Genomic DNA, 26,118 nt, shown 5'->3' with positions numbered 1-26,118 from the left:
CAAAAGGAGAATAGTTATCTGCAGCAGATGGTAAGATTTTGCTCCAAAATTCTAATGGCATGCCTTGTGATTCTTCTATAGGGGCATGCCAAAGGCTCCAGACAGCATCTCTATTTGCCACTGATGCTTCCAGCACCATTGGATCTGCCAGATCATATGATTGAAGTGGCAGAGCAGCTTGTAGAGCAGCCTGGAACTGTCACAGGGCCTCTTTTTATTCAGGTCCCCTCTCAAACTTAACAGCTTTTTGGTCACTCAATAAATGGGCCAGAATAGTACACCCAAATGAATATATTGTCACCAAAATCCAAAGAGACCAACTAAGCATCATGCCTCTTTTTTGGTCATAGGAGGAACTAGATGCAGCAACTTATCCTTCACCTTAGAAGGGATATCTCAACATCCCCCACACCGCTGCACACCCAGAAGTTTCACTGAGGTGGAAGGACTTCATTTTTTTGTTGGATTCATCTCTCATCCTCTGACACACATATACCTTACCAATAAGTCTAGAGTAGTTGCTACTTCTTACTCACTAGGTCCCATCAACATGATATCATCAATATAATGGACCAGTGTGATGTTTTGTAGGAGGCAGAAATGATCAAGGTCTCTGCAGACAAAATTATGGCATAGGGCTGGAGAGTTAATATACTGATGGGGTAGGAAAGTGTAAGTATATTGCTGACCTTGCCAGCTGAAAGCAAACTGTTTCTAGTGGTCCTAATAGCTATTGAGAAAAAAGCATTTGCCAGATCAATAGCTGCATACCAGGTACTAGAGGATGTATTTATTTGCTCAAAGAAGGATACCACATCTGGAACAGCAATTGAAGGTACCAGCTGGTTGAGCTTACAATAATGCACTGTTAACCTCCAAGACCCATCTGTTTTCTGCGCAGGTCAAATAGGAGAGTTGAATGGGGATGTGGTGGGAATCACCACCCCTGCATCCTTCAAATCCTTAAGAGTGCCAGTAATCTCTGCATTCTGTATTACTTCCCGTTTACTATTTTGCTAGGTAGGGGCAGTTCTAGTGGCTTCCACTTAGCCTTTCCTACCATGATAGCCCTCACTGCATGAGTTAGAGAGCAAATGTGGGGATTCTGGAACTGTGGAAATAACTACAGAATGGGTCCGGGGCCCACTGGACCCACTGTGTGACAGAACTAAAACTCCATTGATCACTGACCTCCATAAACCCCCACTCTGACTGGTGGACCAGAGTGACATTTTTGATCCCCTGGAATTAATATAACTTCTGAACATTATTAATGTCTAATAATCCCTGGAATATGTGAAAATTTCCTTTTCCCCAATGCACAGTTACCCTTGTAAAAGGCCATTGGTCTTCTTGGGGAAGGCTTGGAGGAAGATTAACAGTATAGATCTGTGGTAGTGTAACCTGGTCCTCCCCCAAAGGAATCTAGCCTTCCCTTCATTTAAGGGGCTCTGGGTCTGTAAACTGCCTCAAGTCTTGAAATTGATTAAGGGGCTGTGACTCTGTGTTTTTGTAATTCAAGTAAGACTTCTGTCCACTTGACCAAGAACTCTTTTGTTTATACAGGTCTACGAAGAATTTAGAATCTATTGTACTTCTAGGTACCACATGTTCTGTTAGCCAACACCACAAATTTCTGTGAGTCAGGTTATTTTGACTGCTGTTTTGAGTCTGCTGTCTATTATGATAGCCACATCCACCTTATCTTTGGTAATTAAGTACTGCCACGTGGCTTCTGCCAACTCAGGATCCAGTCATCCCCATTGTTTTTATGGATTCCTGCTTAGTAACAGCTGTTCCCACGTAATATCTGACTTACAAAGAAGGACGACTACAGAGCTCTTCAGGGATGATGGCACTAGTCTTACAAATTTATTTCTCGCAGTTCTGGTAAATAGTGCAGCCTTCAGACATTCCTGGAGTGTAAGAGCAGGCTTTTCATGATAAATCCACTCTAACATTCCAATCTCTCTAAGCCTCTGGATCCACTCATCTAACTTATATCAGGGCAGTTCAGGCCTTTCACCTCAGGTAATGTCAGCCACCATTTGATTCATATTTCAGCAAATCATCTAAACAAACTCTTAATGCCTTTTCTAACCCTTGAGCTAAAACATTGAATGCAGAATCTCTGCTTAGTGGGCCCATATCAATAAATTCAGTCTGATCCAGCCTTATATTTCTCCCATTAGTAACCCATACTCTTAAAATCCATTACCACACATATTCCCCTGTTTTCTGTCTATATAAATTGGAAAACTCACACAGTTCTTTTGGAGAATAACGTAATTCCTTACGTGTGATACTTTGTACCTCACTTTTTGGGGACTTTTGGGATTTTAGTCTAGTTGTAGGTCTGGAAGAAATGAGGCATGGTGGGTATGAGTCATGAAAGGAAGTAGAAGTACTTCTAAGCCATTTTCTTCAAGGCATTCATTAGCAGTTTCATCTGGTGAAACAAGAGTAATCACTCTAGGGCTAAACCCTTCAGGTGGAGGTTAGGTGGCCAGCTCCTTAAGGCAGGCTGGAGGTGGGGTGGCTATGTTCTTAGGGCAGATTATTACAGGGTTAATTAGAGAAGAGTCAGCATTACCTAGGGTTTCAACCTCTCCACTGACAGCATTATCAATTCATATGTCACCGTCCCATTTTTCAGGCTCCCATTCCTTTCCAATCAGTGTCCTCACTTTATGGGCAAACACCATGCAAGATTGAGATTTTAGCTTATGTTGTAAAGTTGCTACTCTACCAATAAGATTCTGTGTCTGATTTTTGGATCTCAAGTCTACGGCTACAGGAAATAAGATTTTCCTTCAGGACACTCATAGAAATGTTTACATCTCATTTGAAGCCTTAAGACCAAGCCTTTCACTCATTTATGTATACATTGTATCTAACAACAACCAGCCAACATCTCTATACCTCCTATTTCCACAAAAGTCCACAAAGGTGTCAAAAACATTATCCCCCAGAGCCTGGGTTCATCCAAGTGAAGCATTAAAAGAATCGAATGGTGATATTTTGACTATCTCTTTTGCCAGCTCACTCCATGGATTGGCAATGTCATTCTAATTATGGGAATCAGAGTCCTTAGTGCCTTTGAGTTCAGTCAGAGTAGAAAACCAATTGTGAAAACCCATTTTTAAGATTCTGTTTTTTTAAAAACCTCCCCTCCTGGTACCAAGCTGTATTAGTTAGAGTTCTCTAGAAAAACAGAATCAGCAGGAAATATCCATAGATATAAAATTTATAAAAGCGTCTCATGTAAATTTTAAGGAACATAGCGTCCGAAATCTGTAGGGCAGTCTGTGAAGCTGACAACTCCGATAAGGATCTTGACGTATTCCACAGGAAAGCCTCACTGGCTGAATCAGGAAGAGAGACTGTCTCTTCTGTATCCTCTTTAAAAGCCTTTCAGTGATTAGATTAGATTAAACATCACTCATTGCAGAAGACACTTCCCTTGTCTGATTACAGATGCAATCAGCTATGGATGCAGCCAACAAGATCATAATTTAATTCTATGAAATGTCCTCATAGTAAAAGACAGGCCAGCAATTGCCCAACCAGACAAATGGGCACCATCTCCTGGCCAAGTTGACGCATGAACCTGACCATGACAGTATTTCAGTGTAAAGTCTACATGTAAGTTGCAAAAAAAAATTTGAGGAAGACATCCTTTGGAAAATCTTTTAAAATCATCCTTTACTGTTTTCAAAAGTCTAGACTGTCAGAAACAGGATTGAGAAATTTAGGACAACAAGACCATCAGACCAAATTCTGGTGGATAATAATATTCCATTCAACTTCTTTTGGGTATTCTTACATTTGCTGGGGGAGGGGAAGGCATTGCTATTTGATATAAAGTCACTGAGTTAACAAGGAAGAATATTTATAATTTTTTTCTTAAATTCCAAATAAAACTTTAAAATCAAAATGACATATGCACATTGCCAAGCCTTTTGTCTTCTATTGAATTAAAAAAAAAAAAATTCTTAGTTTCCAGAAAGGAGATACAGATCTCCTCTAGGCTCCACTATGGAATACAAATTGAAACTGTGAACTGAGTAGACACATACATTCTTATTTTCAGAAACTTCAGTAATCAAGATATCTCTTTCCTTCATAATTTTAAACAGAAATGATAACAGAAATCAGGTCTCTGGAATGCCTTTCAAATTTTAATTTGAGAAAATATCCCTTTAGGTAAGCGCACTTTTCATTGTGCAACAAAGATATTCTGAAATTTAGTCACTTCTGAAAAAATACTGTATCAACTAGAGTTACTCACATGAATTGTTCAAAACTTCATTAGAAAAAGCACCTATTGAAAATAATTGTTTTTTCATCTCCATTACTGACTATTATGTCACAATCAATAAGCACTTGGAGTCTGTACTTTGGGAAATAATCCATATTCTTTTACAGAAGTGAATGGTGCTGTTTGAGAACAAGAATAGCCTTCTGTGGATCTTTTCTATATGTTTTAAGGATCTTCAGAGCCCTCAAAGCCTGAAGTAGTGGTTGAATACTTTTTCATTCTTTCATATAGACTTCTTTTGAAGCTTGAATTATATAAGGGAATGGATATGTTCTTTCAGATGCTCCAATAGCACAATACTATGAATGATATGAAACTGCATATAAAGATTAATGAGTCCTAGATGTTGCAATTCTCCAAAGAAGGAAACTACCTGTATGAGCACAGAACAAATTAGGTAATTCTTAAAATCCAGTGTCATGGCAAAAAAAGAAGTAGCAATTTTGGCCTAGTTACATTTCAATCGTCTTCAGTTGTATGTTTTGTTTATTCAATTTATTAATATTTGTATTATTAACCAATCTATCCACCTATCTACTTATTTACCTACATGAACATTCTATCTATCCGTCCATACAAACAAATCTTCCTCCCATCTCTTGCTCTGTTGTTCAAAATATATGAGGGGAGAAAAAAGGAAAGAATGCATGTAGGGGTGCAAGGATAGTTCAGTGGTAGAATTCTTGCCTGCCATGTGAGAGACCTGGGTTTGATTCCCAGTGCATGCACTTTACAAACAAACAAAAAAACAAACGAACAAAAAACTTCAGCAAATGGTGCTTCAATAAGGGGAGACTCACTTGGAAAAAAAGAATGAAATGTGACCCCCACCTTACAGCACACCAAAAAAAAGAAAGAAAGAATGCATGAGTGTGTAAATAGGTGTCTGTGTCTGTGTGTATTTGTATGTATATAGACACATGTGTGCTTTAGTTTTCTAGGGCTGCTGTAAGAAAGTACATTTTTAACAGAAACATCTTGTCTCACAATTCTGCAGGCTAGGAACCTGAAATCAAAGTGTCAGCAGGACCACTCACTCTGAAATTTGTAGGGAAGAATCATTTCTTGCCTCTTTTAGCTTCTGGATTTGCCCACAATCCACGGTATTCCTTTGATCCTTGATGCATCATTCCAATCTCTGCCAGCTCCAATATCTGCCAACTACGTCTTCACATAGCCTTCTCCCCGGTGTCTACGTATGTCTCTGAATTTCGCACTTCTTATAAGGACAGCAGATATATTGCTTTAAGAACCATGCTAATCCAATTTAGCTTCACCTTAACCAATCATATCTTCAAAGACCCGATTTACAAACTATTATGGGACAAATGGAGTACCCCATAAAAATATCTATTCAAAATATAAGAGCTATATATACAATGCAATATATGTACACATATATCCATATGCACACAAATATACATGTACATGTGTGTATGTATATGTACAGAGAGAGAGAAAAAAGAGATAGAGGCTCATATTTGTGTAGGTATATTTTGTACACTCAAACGCCTTAGGCTCTTTAAAGTTTATTACTCTTTTATAATTGTGCTGTTTTCTTTTGTCTGCTCTTTCTTGTGAACAACAAAAGCATTGGCTTGATATAGGATTGTTTAAAGTGTGTTCAAGAAAATTTCAGGAACTCTATCAATTTCTATAATAATTCTGAGTTTTTGCTTCAGAAAGTTGTTTCTGTATAGTTCAGTGATATGAGCATGCTTAGACTGGTGAACAGAACTCAGAGTGAGTGCAGCTAATACGCTTACTAGTTCTATAACCTTGTGCAAGCCACTTAATCTTTCTGTCCTCAGCTTCTTCTTCTGTAAAAAAAGGAATAATAGGACTATTGTAAAGATCGAATGTGTTAATATTTTTAAAGAGCTTTGAATAGTGGTTGACACAGTAAAAGTCATGTGCATATTATTTATTGTCTGAATACCCTCACAGAAATGTAAGCTCATGAGAGCAGAGGGCTCCTATATGTTCATTGTTGTTTCCAAATACTAAGAAACATTGAAGGCATTCAATGGGTTACGTTTGGAAAAGACAATACAGCTAACAACACTGATCATCAGAACAGACTACCTGCATCAAATCTTGCCTCCAACTCTTATAAGGTATCTTACTTTGTGTAAGTTAGGTCATTTCATTTCCCATATCTATAAAATGCAGATAATAATTATTTCTAATTGTAGGATCACTGAGAAGATTAAATGAAATAATGTCTCTAAAGCCCTAGCACATAGTGCCATTGCTACCACATTGCCTGACACTAAGGGAAGTCATGCACGTGATGTCAGTGTGAAGTGTATGTGTTCCCCGGAGATGCATAACCCAGCAGCCCTTGGAAGAGCTACATAAATGTTAAACATTATTATTACTACTGTTGATAACTGGTAGTAAAGTTAATAAATGTTTTATGGCCTAAATGACACTATTATAGGCCCAACTACAAAACATGCTTTCTAAATGATTTATATAGCCATATTATTCTTCAAAAACAATTGGGGAAGTCTCTGTGATCGTTTTCTGCTTTGTTTGATGCCTCTGGATTCTGGATTCTCTTGCCTATTTGATCACATATTTTTCCTCTAAAATGGTTCACCTTTTTAACTTTGACTTTCAATTTATATCTATATGTTTTGTATGTCCATTTTTTTCCATAATAGTTTGGCACTTTCCTAACCTTCTCCGAAAGCTGAAAAGCTGTTGACTGTGATATTTTTACAATGCATTTGTTATGATCACATGTACTTCCCTGCTCTCTTCGTACTTTGTTATGTCATACTTCCTTTGCTTATCCCTGCATTCATAAGTAGTACTTTGAACTATCTGTATTATTTCATAAGCTCTTGAACTTCTTTAGCTACAACCTTGAGTTAGGCAATATTCTACATAATAATCTAGATGTCATCCTCATTTAGAAAAGCCAGCATACTCTTGAACAGCAAATTAGGTACTTGCCTTCCCATGAATTTTGGCAGAATAGTGCGTTTGCTTCTTGGCTGGTCAATTATAAACAAATTGATAATTAGCTGCATTATTAGAACTCAGACCAAAGTTGGAATTTGAATATGATTGTTTATGGACTTCTTGGGAAGGTGACTACCCTAGATGTGTCCTAACAAGTATATCCCTTTCATATTCTAGAAATATTTTATTCATTTTCTAGGAACCACTTTAGGGATAGATGAAGGCTTTGAGATCCAAACTCTTTTAATACAAATAGCATAATCTTTAAAAACTGTTGCCATGTATGCAAATAAATATTATTAAGGGAATTTTCAGTACAGTTATTAACTCATACTACAGATGAAATTTGTAGAAAAATAATCATTTCGTGAATATCTTGGTTGAATTTCTTACAAGAAATAAGTGGGTGGACTAGTCTTTTCCTTTCTGTTGATTCATTCATTCAGTGAACATTTATCATATGCATTTTTTATTAAATACTTTTGAGTCTTCAAAGATAAAGAAAAAAGCCCAGCAAATTTCTTGTTCTGCAAAGCTTATAATCTAGTGAGAATAAAGATAATAAATAAATAAATAAATAGGTAGATACATATGTATATACATATGTACCTACATAAGAATATTAGAAGGAGATAAACACTACACGAAAGAAAAATAGTAGGACTAATTTAGGGTATTAGAATGACCGTTTGTACGAGGCAGCTTAATGGTTAGATAAACTTCACTGAGAAGGTAATATTTGAACAGTAACTTGAAGGAGGTGACAGTAGGTGCCATAGGACTATTATCACAGGTCTTGGATCATAAATAGCTCTGTCAGACCCAGGGATCTCTATTTCCTTTGGAAAAACTGAAGCTCAGACCCACATTTTATATTATACTTAATAAAATCAAAGCCATGTTAGTATTTTTCCCTCTTTAGCTCTAAGAAATTGAGAGCAAAAACATTTTCAGAGAAAATGCTTTGTGTCCATTCTCTTTCTGCCTGCCTTAGTTCTATTTCCGTGCTGAATGAAACCTCTGTCTCCCATTCATTTGGTCAGCTCAACGTGCATCATAATGAAGACTGTGGAGAGGCAATAACTCCATAACTTGCCCTAAGGACATCTAGAATCTATCCAGACATTGGTGCTCCGGTGCTCTTCACATAGGGAGATGGATGAGTGACAGAAGCAAAAGCTCATGCCTCAAATTGAAATTGCATACTGTGATTTCACAGCAAAAAAAGTACAGAGATATCGTGGTTTCAGGAGAGTAGCATTTAACAGTTACAAGAACCAGCATCTGACTGAAGGTTTAAATACCCGTTGTCTGCCTCTTACAGACATGTAAAATGTCTTACATGTCTCTTCCACGAGGGAAGTAAGAGGAGAGATAGGCCCATCCACACTCAAAGAGGAGACACGTCATGAGACAGGTGCGTTTCCAACGAGCAAAATGGAAATTGTAAGCACTGGCCTCAACTAGGGTCCTCAAGAGAACTAGGGTTCCATCTGAAGCAAGAAGAAATGAACAAAGGAATGAGCAAATACGTGAATCAAGAATAGACCACAAAAGAAGGACTGGTGCTAACATTAAGAAGAGATGTTGGGTCTTCCAAGGAAATGGAATACTTGAGAATAAGAAGTGAATAAAGCATTTGTGCAAAATATTATTTTTTTAACCAAATGATATTCAAAAAATAGTGTAGCTATCCTTGTAAGTGCTTTGTAGAAATTTAAGACTGACCATGAATATAATTGGAATTGAGGAGGTGTCCAGCGCAAAACTTGAAAATAAAACGTTTAATTTTTAAAAAAACAAATAAGAGGTTAAAATTCAATGACATCTTTAAGCATAATTTATTAGCTTAATTAATTCTTGCCTTTCATAAAAATCATAGACTATGTCAAAAAATGTCAGACACATTATTTCACATTACATGCCATGCATTTATTTTAACTCAAACTTAGAAGGCAGTTCAAACCTCTGTAGATCTATCATAGCATTTGTGTGTTGGTTATTATGAAGGAATATTAGAATTTTCTTGATAACTTAGGCCAAAAGTCCCATTAATAACCAAAATATCTAGATATAAAAACTACCCACTGTGATAATTAAATGTGCATTCTCATTTGTAGTCTCTCTTCTCATATAAAAATAAGCCTAAGTAAAGGTTTAGTTAATGGCTGCATAAATAAACGAGGCAATATAGGTTAAAATATTTATTTACAAAGTCCTGACATTTGAGACATTTAAGTAATTCTATTATAATCTTACTTAAGAAGTCCAGAAAGAATTGCCAAATGAAAAGCAGCTCTTCACAGTTCCATCTGTTAGAGAAACATGTTAATACACTTTCTCTGCAGAGGCTCAATTAATGGGAAACGCCACATTAATTCGCAATATTAGTCATTTAGCAAATTGTGTTCCAAACAAAAAGATGACTGAAAGGGTTTCTGTGTTTGAGGAATTCATATAGCCTTGGAAAGATACAAACATTCACAGAAAGGATTACAATATGATGTACTGAGTCTGCTAAGTACAGTGTCAAGAAGAGAGAGTGACCAAAACTGCTGCAGGAGTCAGGGACTGGCTTGCAGAGGTGACACTTGATCAGAATTTTGCCTGAGAAAATCTAATATATGTTTAAAAGCACTGAAGGATGAATGTTCACATGAAATGTGTTTGGAAAATGGCAGATAGTTGTGTGGCCGAGGCATAGGATTCTTGGTGGGAGTAGAATTTGAGGCATCAGAGTCAAGAGCTATCCGACCTGATTAGCATTTTTGAACATCATTTTTTGGCAGCACAGTTATCGAAGTGACTGGATGGGATAGTAGACTTATCATTTAGACAAGGATGTATCAAAAGCCAAATTGTAGGTAATGTCAGAACAGGAGAATTTACTTGGAGTTTGAACACATGGAGTAAAAAAGGGAATCTCCAGAAATTGTAGCTATAAAATGCAGAAAACTTATTCCTTAATTCATAGCCTTTCCCCAATGTCATCATCAATGCCATCATGTCACAAATGAGTGGTTTCAGCTGTTAACCCCTTTTTCCCTCACCTTGGGTTCATCAATAAACTTCCTTCACTTTTCCTGTCCTTGGCTATATATTGTCCCTTTGGAGTTGTGGTTTAACATTCCTGGTTTCAAGGTGATTGAAAGACTGCCAAATTCCAGATCATGTAGTTATTTTAAAATAAATTTTAGGGCTTCAAAGAAGATGGACAGAAATAAGTCAACAAAGGAATGCACCTGGCCAAGGTGTCAGACTTCATTCTTGAATTTAAATTAAAACAAACCAAAAAAAGTAAAGAAAGTTCCACTACTCTTTGAATTAAATGTAAGTATTGTGAAATAATAGCAATGAAAAAAGGTAGGGAGGGAGGGAGAAAGGAAAGAAGGAAGGAAGGAAGGAAGGAAGGAAGGAAGGAAGGAAGGAAGGAAGGAAGAAAGGAAGAAAAGAAACAAAACAAGCAACCATAAAAAGAAACAAGAACAGGGTGGGCCATAGTGGCTCAGCAGGCAAGAATGCTTGCCTGCCATGCCAGAGGACCCAGGTTCGATTCCCGGTGCCTGCCCATGTAAAAAAAAAAAAAAAGAAACAAGAACATTCTGCTACTTAAAAGTATGGCCCTAAAAGAAGGAAAAGCCATACATTAATGTTGGTGATAGAAATGATGAAGGAAAAAAATAGGTGTAAGAAAGTAAATAATAATTATCTTTTAACTAATGATTTGGATATATAAATGAGCAGAATATGGAAACTGCCATGTATTTTGATGGTAATAAAAATAAAAGATTACTTTTTAATTTTTATATTACTGCTTTATATATATTATTCATTTCACATACTGCATGGTTTCTTTTTAAGTACAATAACAGTGTCCTCTCAAACTGACATAAAATTTAGCTAGAAATAGATATAATCGGTAATGTGATATTGACATAATAGAGGCTTTACTGAGCACTGAACTAATTAAAATTAACCAGCAAAATAACTGAAATAATCTTAAAGGAAAAAATTCTTTAGTTGAAACTAATACTATGGCTAAACCATTTCTGGATAGTAGCTACCAACCATTTTCCTGAGCAAAGGAGCACCTATGAATAGCCACTTTTCTCTGAAAATGATTGTGTACTGCAGACTATAAAGCCTGGATGAGGATGCAAAGGAGTTAGGCAAACAAATTGGGAAAAAAGAAGGGTAGCAAATGGACAACACTTAGAAAAGAGAGAATAGAGATATGAAATAAGATTTAACATTACAAGGAAAAGTCAAATGAAAAGAAGAAACTATTTTCTTGTCCTCAACAATATTAGGTTGGCAAAGATATTAAAAGTTGAAGTAATCCAGATGCCAAATAGAGTGTAAGAAGAAGAATGTTATGGCAATATTATATTAGCAAGAGGGTTGAGGGTCGATCTTTTTAGTTCATGGGAATCAATGAGATTGCTGGGTTTATGTGATTTTTATGGACAGGGGTAGTGCTGGCCTCAAGGCAGTCTTCTGAGCTGTATCACTTCATCAAATTCACTAATATGATTTGTGTTTTCTATGTCTCCGTCAGTAATGGCCTTTCGTTTCTGTGTATCTAACACCTATGAACAATCACAGAGCAAAAATTCTCTTGACACCCAATATTTTGCATTTTGCAATATTTTTACTCATGTGTCTTACTTCCTCAACTAGACCATCAACTCTTTAAGGCCCAGAAATTAATCTTAGACATTTTAGTATCACCAAACACAAAGCACAGGACTTTATGCAAATTCATGATGTAGCTACATTTTGAACAAATCATCACTCTTACCTCCAAATATTATTGAGGATTATTATTCTTAGAATATAATGATAGTCACTGATGAAGATGAAAAATAGCAAATCATTTAACAGAATCTGACTAAACATTTACTGCTTATCCATAGTACAAGACCCCCCAGAGACACAATTGTGCGTCATAATTAACAGGTTCTGGTTTGTGTCCTAAGAAAGAAGAAAGATGTTTCATGATAATCATACAAGTTATATACAATTAAAAACTGAGATACGAGTTCTAAAGAAGTGCAAGTTCTTTCATGTAGGTTTTAATTGTAGAGCCTTTAGCTAAGGAAAAAAAAAGTCATTTAGAATGAGTAGCGGTTTTTCTCCCCCCTCAATTCTACACTAAATACATTTCTCCAGAAAGTAACATGAGGGAACCAAACTCTATTTTCTTTGAATTCAGGTGGACCTGTGATTTAGGGAGACCTAACAAATCTATGCTGAATTTATTTCTGGCTGTGAAAGGGAGACCTGGACCAGGCTTCTTTGTGTTTTGCTTTTTTGTGGATGCATACTTTCCAGGGAGTATCCAGCTCAGGGATAATAGTTGAACCTACATCACATTTTGAGTTCAGCAAAGGTGAGCCAATCCCAACCAAAGGAAAAACACCATGCCTTAATTTTAAATGTTCAAAAGATATTTAATTTGCCTTTTGGTCACCTCCTCTATAATGAAGGCAATTTTTTAAGGTTGAGCTAATGATTTTCCAATGTTCTAGTCACCAAAGCTTCTTGTAAACACTTAAGTAAATAAAGTCACTACAGATAATCATCTCATTTAGAAGTCAGTTTGAACACTTGGGTGGTTGCATGTGCAGGCATGGCACTGACACTCTTTATAGTTCTCCAAAGATCTTCCACTTTGCTTGGCTGACTCTGCAACTCCAATAAAGTGAAGTGAGATTCTAGTAACAAGAAATAAAATTTGTACTTGTACTTTGCTTCTGTTTGCATTTCACCACTCAGCTTTTAGATATGAAATCTATTACCTGGCACCCACTACTTGCACAAATGAAAGATATATTTTTCTTCTAGATAGGACATATCAGCAACATTCATAAAATATTAATGACAAAAGCTTTGGGAATTAGATATATCCCTGACTAGATTTCTCTTGACAGTGAAGCACAGTCAGGTTAACCCATTTTTTTTCTGTAAGATTCCTACCGAGAATGATATGAAGGGAAAAGAACACATGATTTAAGATTTAGATACACATAGGATTTTGAGAAAGGTAATCTTTGCCCTTCATTTTCTCTCATGTTTTGTGTTCCTTATCTGCTATAAATTTTGCTGAGTGATGTAGTGCGGTTGGTTATACTCTTGAAACTATTCATGTGCTTGTGGAGGAAATTGTTTAGGGAAATGCAGAAAGCACATATTCTGTATTATTTAGTTTAACATGCAGTACAGTAATATACATTACTATATGTATCACACATGACATTTATGTGATTCAAACAATTTATTTCTCAAAAAAATTAGGGATGTATTGCATGAGTATTCAAATATCTATTGCATTAATGAAGGACTTTGTATTCTTCAGAAATACCCAATGCAAAAATATTTTTCACTTAGGTTTTGTTGTCTTGCAAATCTTTCCATAATCTATTCTAAAATTTATAATTATTTTCAGGCTTGCCTTCTCTTTGTCGAATACCTAGTCAATTACAATTACCCTGAGATTTTTTTCAAACACATTTTTTTCATTTTATGCAGAAACAAAATTTACATTTGTAAAATTTAAAGATGATATAAATTTAAAAATTTCTAATCATGGCAATATATTATATAGTATAGTATATTAATACTACATGTGTGTATACAAAAGTTTGAATATTTGACATCTGTCAAAAATAATAAAATAATTCCATCAACCAATATATATACAAATCTATAGGAAACAATATCTACACTTTTTGAAAAACTATTTGAAATTCTTTATGCTAGCATAATAAAGTGTACTGTAATTCAAAATATTTTTATTATTCTGAAAAACAAAAATATGTAAATTAATCATTTTTCATTATAATGCCTCAGAAAGGAGACAAATAATCAAATATGAAAGCAAAAACATCTAAATTGTAACTATTATAATTTTAAGCCGTGCTGAAATACCATTTTGGAATATGCTATTAATAACTAAGAAAAGTTGCATCTTTTTACATTCATACTCTTATTTCCTTACTCAAATAGTCTTACACTAATAATTTTATGCTTGTTTTCCTGATATCAAACTAATATTTATAAAGAGAAAAAAAATATTTGATTTAATCAAAGAAAATTATCTTTGCTTATCTTAAATTGAATATATTGATTCATGTATAGAAACATGCTTATGATATTTTCAATATGTATGTGCAATATCATAATCCTTATGAACTATTAATGGCTCTCTAAGGTCTTGTGCCTGTACTATGTTCAAGTCCCTGGTTGGTGATATCCCTATAAGGATAAATCAGCAAATTTTATTTTGTTAACTAGACTTTTAAAACAGTAATTGCCTTAATTTATGTTACCACTTTCCTCTAGTGTCTGGACTTTCTTCAGCAATGTGTTTAACAACTTTGAAGACATGAACTCCATAAGTCAAATGTCCTTCACAGGCAAATATCAAATGCTAGCCTGGAATTCAACTCATCTGTGCTATACCTTTCACCAGCTGGGCCTTTTCAAATGCTGCCTCTGTCCCACCCCAACTAGTGTGTCTGCTTGTATGAATGTCCTCTCTCTTCTGAGACATATCAGATTAGCTGTAATGATAATAACCCCATTCATAAATGAGTCTATTTGAAGTGAGAGTCCCAAAATAACTAATTAGTTATAACTAATAACTAATAATTTAAATAAACAATTTAAAAACATCAATCTCTGATTTCAACTATTGCTGCGGCATATGTAAGATACAGAGAAAAAAATATGGAAATCCCAATGAGGAATTTGTTGAACACTGAAGTCATTGCAGCCCATCTATGTAGAGATGAGAAAAGCTAATGGAGATACCAAGAGAGGCGAAGGAGTGTGCATCCCAACACCATACATGATTTTTCGCAATTGACCACTGTCTAAAATAATAAAACATTTTCGCACAATCAAAACTCCAGTACACGGCGGGCCGCGGTGGCTCAGCGGGCAAAGTGCTTGCCTGCTATGCCGGAGGACCTTGGTTCGATTCCCGGCCCCAGCCCATGTAACGAAAACGGAGAAACAAAATACAATAAAACAAGAAAATGTTTAAAAAGATGTTTCCCTTTCTTCCTCTCTTCCTTCCTTCTATCCTTCCTTCCTTCTCTCTGTCTTTCCTTTAAAAAAAAAAAAAAAAAAAAAAAAACTCCAGTACACAATGTATTAGTTCCTCCTCAGCAGTAGCTAAATAGCCCAGTGTAACACCTAAATTTTAAAAAGAATACTAGTGCATTTATGTAGAGTAGAACAAAGTAATGCAACTAAGAACATTTATTCCCCAAACTACCTTCATTTAAAGAAAATGCACATGGTTTTAAAGGCATGCCATCTTTAGAGGATTTTCTTTATGTAGTCATTGTGTTATAGTGGCACAGTTTTCTTCTGAATAACCTTGTTAACATTGTCTGGCAGACATTCAATAGCAAACAATGTTCCAGGCAGTGAATTTATAATGTTGCAGCAGGAAAAATCCCTTGAATGTTGTAAGCCTTTATATGTGATGGAAAAATCAGTAGCATGGGTAAATGTGTAACAAACTAACCTACGCAGTTTTTAGGTGAAGTAGAGGTAGGTAATATGAACTGAAGTTTCATTTTTAAGACAAATAATCCTTAGGATAAATACAGGTATATGTATATATCTGTAGAATATGCTATGTAATCTGTAATGCAAATGTTTAATTTGATCAGTTTAATGAATAATTTAATAAAATGGAATGTTCTATGATACACATGCACAAAAAAGTGTTGAAATGCTTATTTTATATTTAAAATACATTTAGAAAAAATAGAAAATATAAACCCAATGCAAATGAAAGGGAAATAAATTACCTAGAATACTTTTTGCTTTACTTGTATCAGTGATAAACCAGTTGATTTGAATATTTGACTTTCTTTTTCCCAGGGTATCTACATTTCTGCACAGGACAGATTATGACAGCTTCTTTATTAAGGTGAGCTTGGGTATAATTCACTGTGATATTATTAGGGGTTGCTAATATATATACAAAGATATATATATCAAAGATATTCTTTTGGAAAAGCTAAGCATGCCTTAATTGGGAATAATTGCTCATTAGTTTTATGCATAAAAACTTTTATCTGTTCAACAGTAATACTTTCAGTTTCTAGAGGCGATTTGGCAGGCATTTCTGAGTGCAAAACATAAAGCTTGATGTTTTGATTAAAACTTGGAAATTGATCATATAAAAAAATCATAGAGTAAATATGAAATATAACAGGACAACAATGTAGGCTCCCAGAGTACTTGTACTTATGCATATGTCCATGCACTAACACATACACCTAATCAAGTTAATATCTTTAACTTTCTCCTATATTAGATTAATTCTTATGATTCCCTCTAGACTTTAATATAAATGTTTCAGGGATTTCAATAGTTATTACTATTATTACCATAAGGTGATTAGATTTGCTCACATATTTATCATTTCACCAGTCCTTCGTATCGGACCTTTCGCCTTATCTATCAGTTTGAAGTATATTTTTAGAATTTCCTTTAAGAGAATTTCTATTTTTTTCTTGACTGTATTTGTATTTTGTTTTCATTCTTGAAAAATATCCCAAGATTTTGTGAGCCTAGATTGTCATTACTTTTTCTATGTTGAAGATTTTATTCTATTGTTTTCTGCTTCCAGACAGTAAAGGACAGTAACTGTCCATTTTGTTGCTACCATTTGTGTGATTTGCTATTTCTTATTGACAGCCTTTAAAATCTTCTCCGGACCTTTGGTGTTCGGAAGCTGAATATAACATGTCTTGGTATATTTTCATGTACTCTGCTTTTGACTTCTTCAGCCATTGTCTCTTTCAATGTAGTGTCTTCCATTTTTCTCACTCTAACTTCTGTCGCTTAATTTTCCTTTCATATCATATTTCTCTTAGTGCCTTTCTTCCAGCTCACTGGGTTGATCTGCACTTTTGAAATTATCTTCAATCATCCTCTCTACTCTTACAGTCTATAATTTTCTTGTTGAGACATTCCATTGCAGTAATTCACATATCTTCTTTACTCTTCTTCATTGTTCTGTTCTTAAGTCCAATCCAAGTCTTTATCTTACTTTTGTGGTTCTGAACCCAAAGTTGTTTGTTCCTGCTTGTTTTCACTCATGGAAACTTGTTTTCCTCATTTATTTATTTCATTTTTTCACTATGATATCACATAAATGAAAGGATTATTTGAGGCAAAACTTGAAGTTCTGTTCTTAAAATATTGGCTTCTGCCAAACACCTGATGGCATATTAACCCAGGACCACATTAAACAAAATGCTTTGCTTTAGGATTTTGACAGATGAAATAGCTTGAATATAGATACATGATGGTTCCTATTTATTGTTATGAATTCTTATTTTTAATACAATTGGCATGGAAAACAAGACTTTATATTTCTGTTCAGGCCTTTTATTCCCATGGGGTTTATTTCTCATACATTATTACACTGAAGATGCACACTGTAGGATCTCAGCTCATAGGGTGAATCATTGATTAAACTCTTCTCTCTGAGTAGGCTGAAGGATTATCTCTTTCACCTTGTACCTAATGAAGCAGTAAACATGGAAGTTCAAGCTTTGCAGGGCTCTATAGAAATTTGCATGTTGAGAATTGGCTTAGATTATTACTTATCTCTCAGGGCCCCGCTTTTACTTTGATTTTAGTCTTTGCAGACCTCTTTCTTTCAAGCCAAATCAAAGATTCATATAAAGTACATCATCTGAAAGTTGACTCTGGTTGTACAGTTCCAGTATACTGTCTTGTGGAGACAAAAAGCGGAGAGTTTAAATGACTCTTCACATTTACAAGCATGATAAATGGTGACATTTTTCTCTTCTGATGAATCTTAGATAAGTGACCTCTGCTGATTTTTTTTATTCCAAACTAATTTCCCATCTCTACAAATCTCTATTGTTCCTCTTCCATAATTCTGGCATATGCACGTTATTTCTTTCTCACACCTGAAACGGTCTTAATCACATTATTTTTTCTGAATGATTAAGCCCTGTCTACAGAGAAAATGGATATGGTCTTTGTTTGATATCATCTTAAAGGAAAAACAAAAAGCATAGTTTGTGTTCCTCTTCAAGGCATCCTCCCTAACTTTGTAGACTTCTCACACCTACCGTGAGAATATTGTAGGCTTTGGGATTCCTGTACTTACCATTGATGCATACTGTTTAGCTAAGTGTGCAATTCATAAATTGTCTATTTGGATGCTCTAATAAAATTTCTGATAGGGTAATTGGAAAAAGAGGCTAAAATAGAGGAGAAAATATGCACAAGTCTTTTCTTCTCTTTACCCGTAAGAAACATGAGTATTTAAAGCAGCTGTTGTGGGCGTGTTCTGGCATAAACATTTTCAAAATTTCTCTTGTCTAGCTTTGTAAGGTAGCTTTTTCACATTGGTTTAAATCAGCCAGACTCATTTGTAGAAAATAGTATTATAAAATTTGTGTGCTTTAATATAAAACATATTCTTATTTTCTTTAACATGCTACACATTCTTTCTTTTCTTAAGATACTGTGAAAATGCCATTGCAAAAATGTTGGATTCAAAATATATTGTCTTTTGTGGGAGGGAGGAGACTATTTTAGACATAATTTTTTTTCAATCAGTATAGAATTGATTTTATAAGCTGTTTTATATTTTAAATTTTAATTTTCCCAGCAGTGTCCTATGGCAATAAGAATTCAGAGTATTCTGTGTCATCCCAAATATTTGTGGTATATATAGTTCACTCTTCCCTTTAACACACTAAAGTCTATGACTTTTTAATTGCATTTTTTTACTACTTGTACTTCTACTTCTCCAGCTACTCATGGCTAAACCAGAGCAACCCATAACGAAGTACTAAACAGAGGTTGTTTTATTCAATTGCAGCTGAATTAGTCAGATTCCTATGAAATATTTGTCAGATCACAAAAAAATTAATTTCACTTAAACCTTTAATTATAGCAAATATATCAGCTTGTATTACTACTTTGCCATTTTTAATATGGATTCCTCAGTAATTGAATAAGTCATCCTTATATGTAAACATAAGATTGGTGTAACAAGCCATTTTCAGTTCGAAATACCTTAGTTTTGATCTAAGTACAATAATGTTTATGAGCAACTTAACTTCCTAAGTGCAAATTTTCCACAGCCAAAATGGTGTTATCTCCTTGTTTAAAATTGACAGGTAAATATTTGCTTAAAGATTAAATAATTGAATATTAATCAATATTTATGAGTAGGTATTAAATGCAGAATTAGTCTCATTTTTTCTAGTTATAAAATATTGTTTCAGAATGGTATCTTAATTTGTAGTCATTGTATCTATGGCCTGTAGATTTCAAAGCTGTGCAGTATACTAGGTGGCTTAGATCATGAGAGACAAAATATAGTGAGTTTTGTTTAAAGAACAAGTGCTATTTTCAAAATAGGAATGGGGAAAATAACCTTCAATTATGTATGTCAATTGCTATTGCCATTAATGCTATGGGGGAAAAATGCTGTAATTCTAAAACATTTGGTCTCCAAATCCCTTTACTTTCTGGAATATTGAGGACCCCAAAGAGCTTTGTTTGTATGAGTTTGATATTTACTGTGTTAGAAACCAAAATAGAAATTTAAACATATTTATTGATTCCTTTATACATTTAATGTCAACAATAAACCCATTACTTGCAATATAAATAACATATTTTTGTTGAAAATATTTTCCAACAAAACTAAAGTTCATGAGAAGGATAGCATTGTTTTACATTTGTGTTAATCTTTTTAAAGTTGGACTCAATAGAAGACAGCTGGATCCTCATATCTGTTTCTATATTCAACCTGCACTCTGTTGTGATATCACGCAACATGTAGCCTTTGTAAACTACACTGCACTTATCTTAAGACAATGACACTTACAAGGCATGTAAGTTCTTATAACATTATGAAAATAGTTTTGATCTCTCAGTTCCCTGGAAACTGTGGCAGTGATCCTTACTTGACCCCAACCACAATTTGAAAACTGGATTAACCAACAATATCTTTTTATCCTATGAGCTGATAGGTTGGCTGGGAAATCCTGCAGTCTAGGCAGCAACTGACCCATCTCACTTTGTTCTTTTGTGTATTTGCCGTAAATTTTTGATTGTCTGGAGGCTGGCTGCTCTGGGATGGCTTTGGCTGGGATGGTGAGCCTCTCCCCACGTGGTCACTTTCTCTAACAGACTTGTCTATACCTGCCCCCATGGCTGTGAGGACAGGATTCCAATAGAGAGAGCTGAAATATGTGAGTGTTCTGGAGGCCAAGGCTTGGCATTTGCACACATAACTTATGCATTCTTGTGGTCAAATGTATTAAAAGGCCAGTCCACATACAGGTGTGGGAAGCAGTCTCCATCTGTTTATAAGAGAAGTTGCAAAGTCACACTGAAAAGGGGTGAAAGAGTAAAAAAAAAAAGATGTTTTCTCCACCCATCTACCACAGCAGCATAGATTTCCAACCAAAACCCAAGTTACAAGTTTTTTCTGTGCCTCTCTTCGATTGATTTAACTCTGTAATATACATTGTGGAAATCTGTAAGGTGATATTTGGAAGTATTAATGTTGTCATCTAAAATTAATTTATGTCTTTCTGAGTAAAAACCCAAGTACACATTCTTTTTGTCTTCAGGAGTAATTAGGCCCTAAGAGGTGAGCTCAAACTAAATAGAATGCAAAAGACATTGAAACTGATTTTAAAAGTCTTTACTAATTTCTTAATGAATAATGAGAGATATAAATATTCTTCAAATTGCAAATATATGTGTGGGAAGAATTTGCAAGGTCTCTCATTCTAGTCAATCTACATTACACAATATGGATATACCAGCAAAAATTTTCTTTCACAGAAACCAGAAATAGCCAAAATATATATGTTGAGTATATTTTCTTCTTGTTAGCAGGCAAAAATAGAAATCAGAATGTTTTTCTTTGAGTATTGAAGTAGAAAATAGGAAGTCAGATTACTTAGTAAAGATCTAGGAACATAAATCTAAGAGAGCCATATCTAATGATAAGGGTTCCCCCCACCTTTTTTAAAACAAGACAGGAAATATTTAAAAGCATATAGATTGCATCTCTCTTCATTTTAGTGATAACCAGATTATTAAGAAAATAAATGCAGAATTTTACATTGGGATCCTTCACCTCTGGATCAGGTGTGTGTACTCAAATGTCTAAAGTAAAAAATATAATATAAATGAATGATGCAATCCAGTGGTAAAATATTAAGAAATTGAAAGCCATGGTAGCAAACTAGAGAGCTCCTTCCCCATTTAAATGGAGTTTGCTATAACTCAGGTACAGTCAATTGTTGCAATGTAGAATCTAAGCTCATTATTACTATATACTCTGGTTTTAAAAAGAAAAGGAAATCCAGATATGTGGCTGAAATTCCTCCTTTATCACACATTGCATCGACAAGCAGACTGGGATCTGGATCCATCCTCAGGTATCCAGCATCTTCAAAATTAGATCATCTGAATATTGCAGGAATTGCCATGAAATTCCCATTTCTAAAGCCTTGTTCCAATTGATATGTTGCTTAATTATTGATGTTAATATATTCATACATTTCGCAATATGGCATTACTTTCTTTTTAAAAATCTGTACAGTTTTTTGCTTTCAAGATTCATTGAAGTGCAGGAACATCTTAAAGCAAATTTAACTCAAATAAATAAAACCATAAAAGCTCAGTACAAAAAAAAAGGAAGAAAGAGAATGGAAGAGTGACAGAAAGAAGAAAATAATTTATATAGGTTGACATACAAGCAGTTTACCACAATTTTTCTCAGTATACCCCATGGGGAACCAGAGAATAACATGGGAGATGCAAATCTGCTGTTCCCTGAACTGTCACTTCCCAGGGGTGAACATCTCACACACTGAATATGATTATATTGCTTCACATGCATATATTTCATACATGATGTCTAAACCGAAGCTGGTTACATTTGGGATGCAATAGAAAAAACACAGTTGTTAATGATGAGAAGGAGAATATTAACTATGATGAACTCCATTTGAGACAGAACACAGATCTTAAGTGTGGCACTTTCTCCATGTCTTCCATATTTGACTATAAATGTTTTGTGCTTTAACTGGTGACTTCAACCTTTGATAGCTACCTGAGACACTATGATTTTAAACTCTTAGGACAATTTTGCATCCTTTCAAATGTACTGCATTGAGAGCCAAGATATCCAGGACTAATCTTGGTCAGATTAATAATAAATTAAATTAATCATTTGGAACCTCAAGCATTGATTTTTTTTCTTCTGTAAAAATATGTGTTTGGACTAATTGACTTCATATTTCTTTCTAGCTTGAATATTCTATGGTTATCAGGTTGAGTTTTGGGTCATATTTTCATAATTTAATTAAAAATACAAAATGCCTTGGGACACTGAATAAGCAATAAACATTTTATTTAAGGTTGCAATGTAAATCCCATTATGATGCAATTCGTAAATATGCATTGGATGAAATCTATTTTCAATCTTGTCTCTTTAACCTCATTTTAAAAAGTATATTTTTTACATAATAGATGACAAGGGCTTATTGGTCATTATTGGCGATTTTATTGAACAGTTCCATTTTTTAAAACTTCTTTTATTGTATAATATAACATATATACAAAATATATATATATAACATATATCCAAAATAAAGAAAGTAAAAAGCAATAGTTTTCAAAGTATTCTGCAACAAGTAGTTATAGGACAGATCCCAAAATTTGTCAAGGGCTACCATACCATTATCTCAGATTTTTCCTTCTAGCTGCTCTAGATTTTTTTTTTTTGGGGGGGGGTGCGTGGTCCTGGAATCGAACTCAGGTCTCCCTCATGAAAGGCAGGCATTCTGACCACTGAACTACCCGTGCACCCCTATTTTTTTCTTTTTTGTGAAAAATAGCATTTATTTGAAAAAGCAATAAATTTCAAAGCACAAGGCAACAATTGGTTGTAGAACAGATTTCAGATTTGGTATGGATTACAATTCCACAATTTTAGGTTTTTACTTCTATCTACTCTAAGATACTAGAGACTAAAAGAAGCATCAATATAATGATTCAGCAACCATATACATTTGTTAAACTCTACCTTCTCTGTATAACTCCACCATGATCTTTGGTCTTTCTCCCATTGGGCTTCTCCCTGAAGCCCAATATCTTCAGGGATATTTGGGCTATGCCCATTCTAACTTTTTCATGTTGGAAGGGGCTGTCGATAATATGGAGTAGGGAAATGGAACAAGCTGATCCTCTGGAGAGGTTGGTTGCTCTAGGTTTCAGGATATATTTGGTCCAGGGACCCATCGGGAAGTTGTAGACTTCTGGAAAGTTACTCTAGTGCATGAAATCTTTGTTGAATCTTATATAATGCCCTAGGTGTTTTCTAGGATTGGCTTGAATGGTTTTGGTTGGGGTTTGGCAAATTAAGATAGTAAGAGTGACCTCCACAGGAGCTTCTAGACTCTGTTTGAACTCTCTCAGCAACTGATACCTTATTTGTTATACTTCATTTCCCCTTTTGGTCAGGATGGCTGGCATTGTTGATCTCATAGCACCAGGGCCAGACTCATCCCTAGGAGACATCTCCCATGCTGCCAGGGAGAGTTTCATCCCTGGATGTCATGGCCCACGTAGAGGGAAGGGCAATGATTCCACTTGCAGAGTTGGGCTTAGAGAGAGTGAGGCCATATTTAAGCAGCAAAAGAGGTCCACCAGAAGTAACACTTAGGCATGCCTGTAGGTAGGCTAAGCTTCTCTGCTACATGCATAAGCTTCACAAGAGCAAACGTCAAGGTCTAGGGGTTGGCCCATTGAGTTGAGTGTCCCTAATGTTTGACACAGTATCAGGGGTTTCCTTGGTGGTAAATTTTAATAACTCCATAAGTTTCCTCCCATTCCCTCAAGGTACTTTGCCAATACTTATTGATTATCTGCTTAATATATTCTAGGATGTATCCAAGCACTACATCAAGCTATACCTAATTAAAAGCCCTCGTTCTTATTCTGGGCTCACTGTGTTTAGATTGTTTAAATGAACTATCCAGACAAGTTGACTTAGATTGTGTGCAACAGAAAATTTAGGTTCTGGACAAAATAAACCTTTCTTCCTTTGGTCTCAAAGAATATTTGAGGTTCTAAAAATATAGACAATGTCTTCCTTACCCCTGTGTTCTGAATTACCTTAATCCTGACCTGATCAGTTTCATTCTTGTCTTTAAATACCAGGTTGTACATATATAAAACAGTGTCTCAAAATCCACAAATATAATTACCACTCCGGACTAAATGTTACTGCTACAAGAGCTTACAATCTAGGCCCCTATTTTCTTATAAGCATTTTCTAAAGGAGACCATACATTAATTGATCTTTGGTTTCTGGCTTATTTTGCCTCACCCAATGTCCCACAGGTTCATTCGCAATGCTGCATGCCTCATAACTTTGTTCCTTTTGGTAGCAGCACAATATTCTATCACATGTATATACAATCATCTGCTAATCTCCTTCTCAATCAGTGCATCCTTCAGCCACCTGCCATCATTAGGCATCATGTACTGTGCCCAAAGTCCACAGTCCATCAACACTCTCAGCTTTAGATAATTTCATTGTTCCCAAGAGAATGATAAGCAATAAACACACCCTCACCAAATAGGAAATCTGAACCTCCCCTTAATTCTTGTTCCTCCTCCCATAATTTACCCCTGGTGTTGCTGTGGTACTGCTGATGTTTTCCTGTTAAACATAGCCCATAGCATGCAATAGTAGTTTTCCCCCATACCCTGAACTTAAGCACTCTTTGTACAGGAATCATACCTTTGAATTAGTTCATGAAAGAAATTTATATTTGTAGTGTTCATCAGCAGGACACATAGGTCTGTACAGCTCCTTTCAATCACGTTCACTTCAATATGGTAATATTACTTATAGACCCCCTAGTGAACTGCCTTCACTTCTGTTTCTCTATATTTGTGTTCAACCTCATCATCTAACCATTCGCCCAACTCTAGCACCTATATATCTCTAAATCCTTTATATTCTGTATTACAAAACTCTGATTTTACCTTTATCATGGTCATAAAAGTGGAGTTATACAGGATCTATGCTTTTGTGTCTGGCTTATTTCACTCAGTATTATGTCCTCAAGGCTATTCAGTCCTATCCTGAGCTGCAAGGCATCATTTTGTCTTACTGCTGCATAATATTTCATCGTATATATATATATACCACATTTTGTTAATCCACTCGTCTCTTGATGGGCATTTGGATTGTTTCCATCTTTTGGTGATTGTGAATAGTGCTGCTATGAACATCAATGTGCAAAGATCAGTTTAGTTACTGCTTTAAGCTTTCTGGGTATATACCAAGTAGTGCTATTGCTGGGTCATAGGGCAGCTCAATATTTAGTTTCCTTAGGAACTGCCAAATTGTCTTCCATAGCAGCTGTCCCACTAGCAGTGCACAAGTGTCCCAATTTCTCCACATCCTCTCCAACATTTGTAGTTTCCTGTTTGTTTAGTAGCAGCCATTTTTATAGGTGTGAGGTGGTATCTTATAGTCTTGATCCGTATTTTCCTAATAGTTAATGAAAATGAACATCTCTTCATGTGCTTTTGTGCCATGTTTATTTGCACTTCAGAAAAATACCTACTCATATCTTTAGCCCATTTTATAATTGGGTTGTTTGTTTTTTGTTGTTGATTTGTATTATTTCTTTGTATATACAGAATATCAAACCTTTGTCAAATGTGAAATTTCCAAATATTTTCTTACATTGAGTTGGCTG

At 35.1% G+C, this 26,118-nt stretch overlaps 1 long non-coding RNA gene across 4 annotated transcripts in view; it reads left to right on the top strand.

Annotated features, from left to right (window-relative positions):
* The window catches only part of LOC143690263 (uncharacterized), a 231,110-nt gene that overhangs the window by 193,493 nt on the left and 11,499 nt on the right, over positions 1–26,118 (top strand). For all 4 annotated transcript variants that reach the window (XR_013179088.1, XR_013179091.1, XR_013179086.1 and 1 more), the window contains one exon: positions 16,196–16,244. This is a non-coding gene — a long non-coding RNA (uncharacterized LOC143690263). The remainder of the gene's footprint in view (positions 1–16,195; positions 16,245–26,118) is intronic.

Source organism: Tamandua tetradactyla, chromosome 7 (genome assembly GCF_023851605.1).
Source record: "Tamandua tetradactyla isolate mTamTet1 chromosome 7, mTamTet1.pri, whole genome shotgun sequence".
Lineage (NCBI taxonomy): Eukaryota > Metazoa > Chordata > Mammalia > Pilosa > Myrmecophagidae > Tamandua > Tamandua tetradactyla.
The sequence above is the reverse complement of the archived record's forward strand: the minus strand, read 5'-3'. Positions and strand labels throughout refer to the sequence as shown.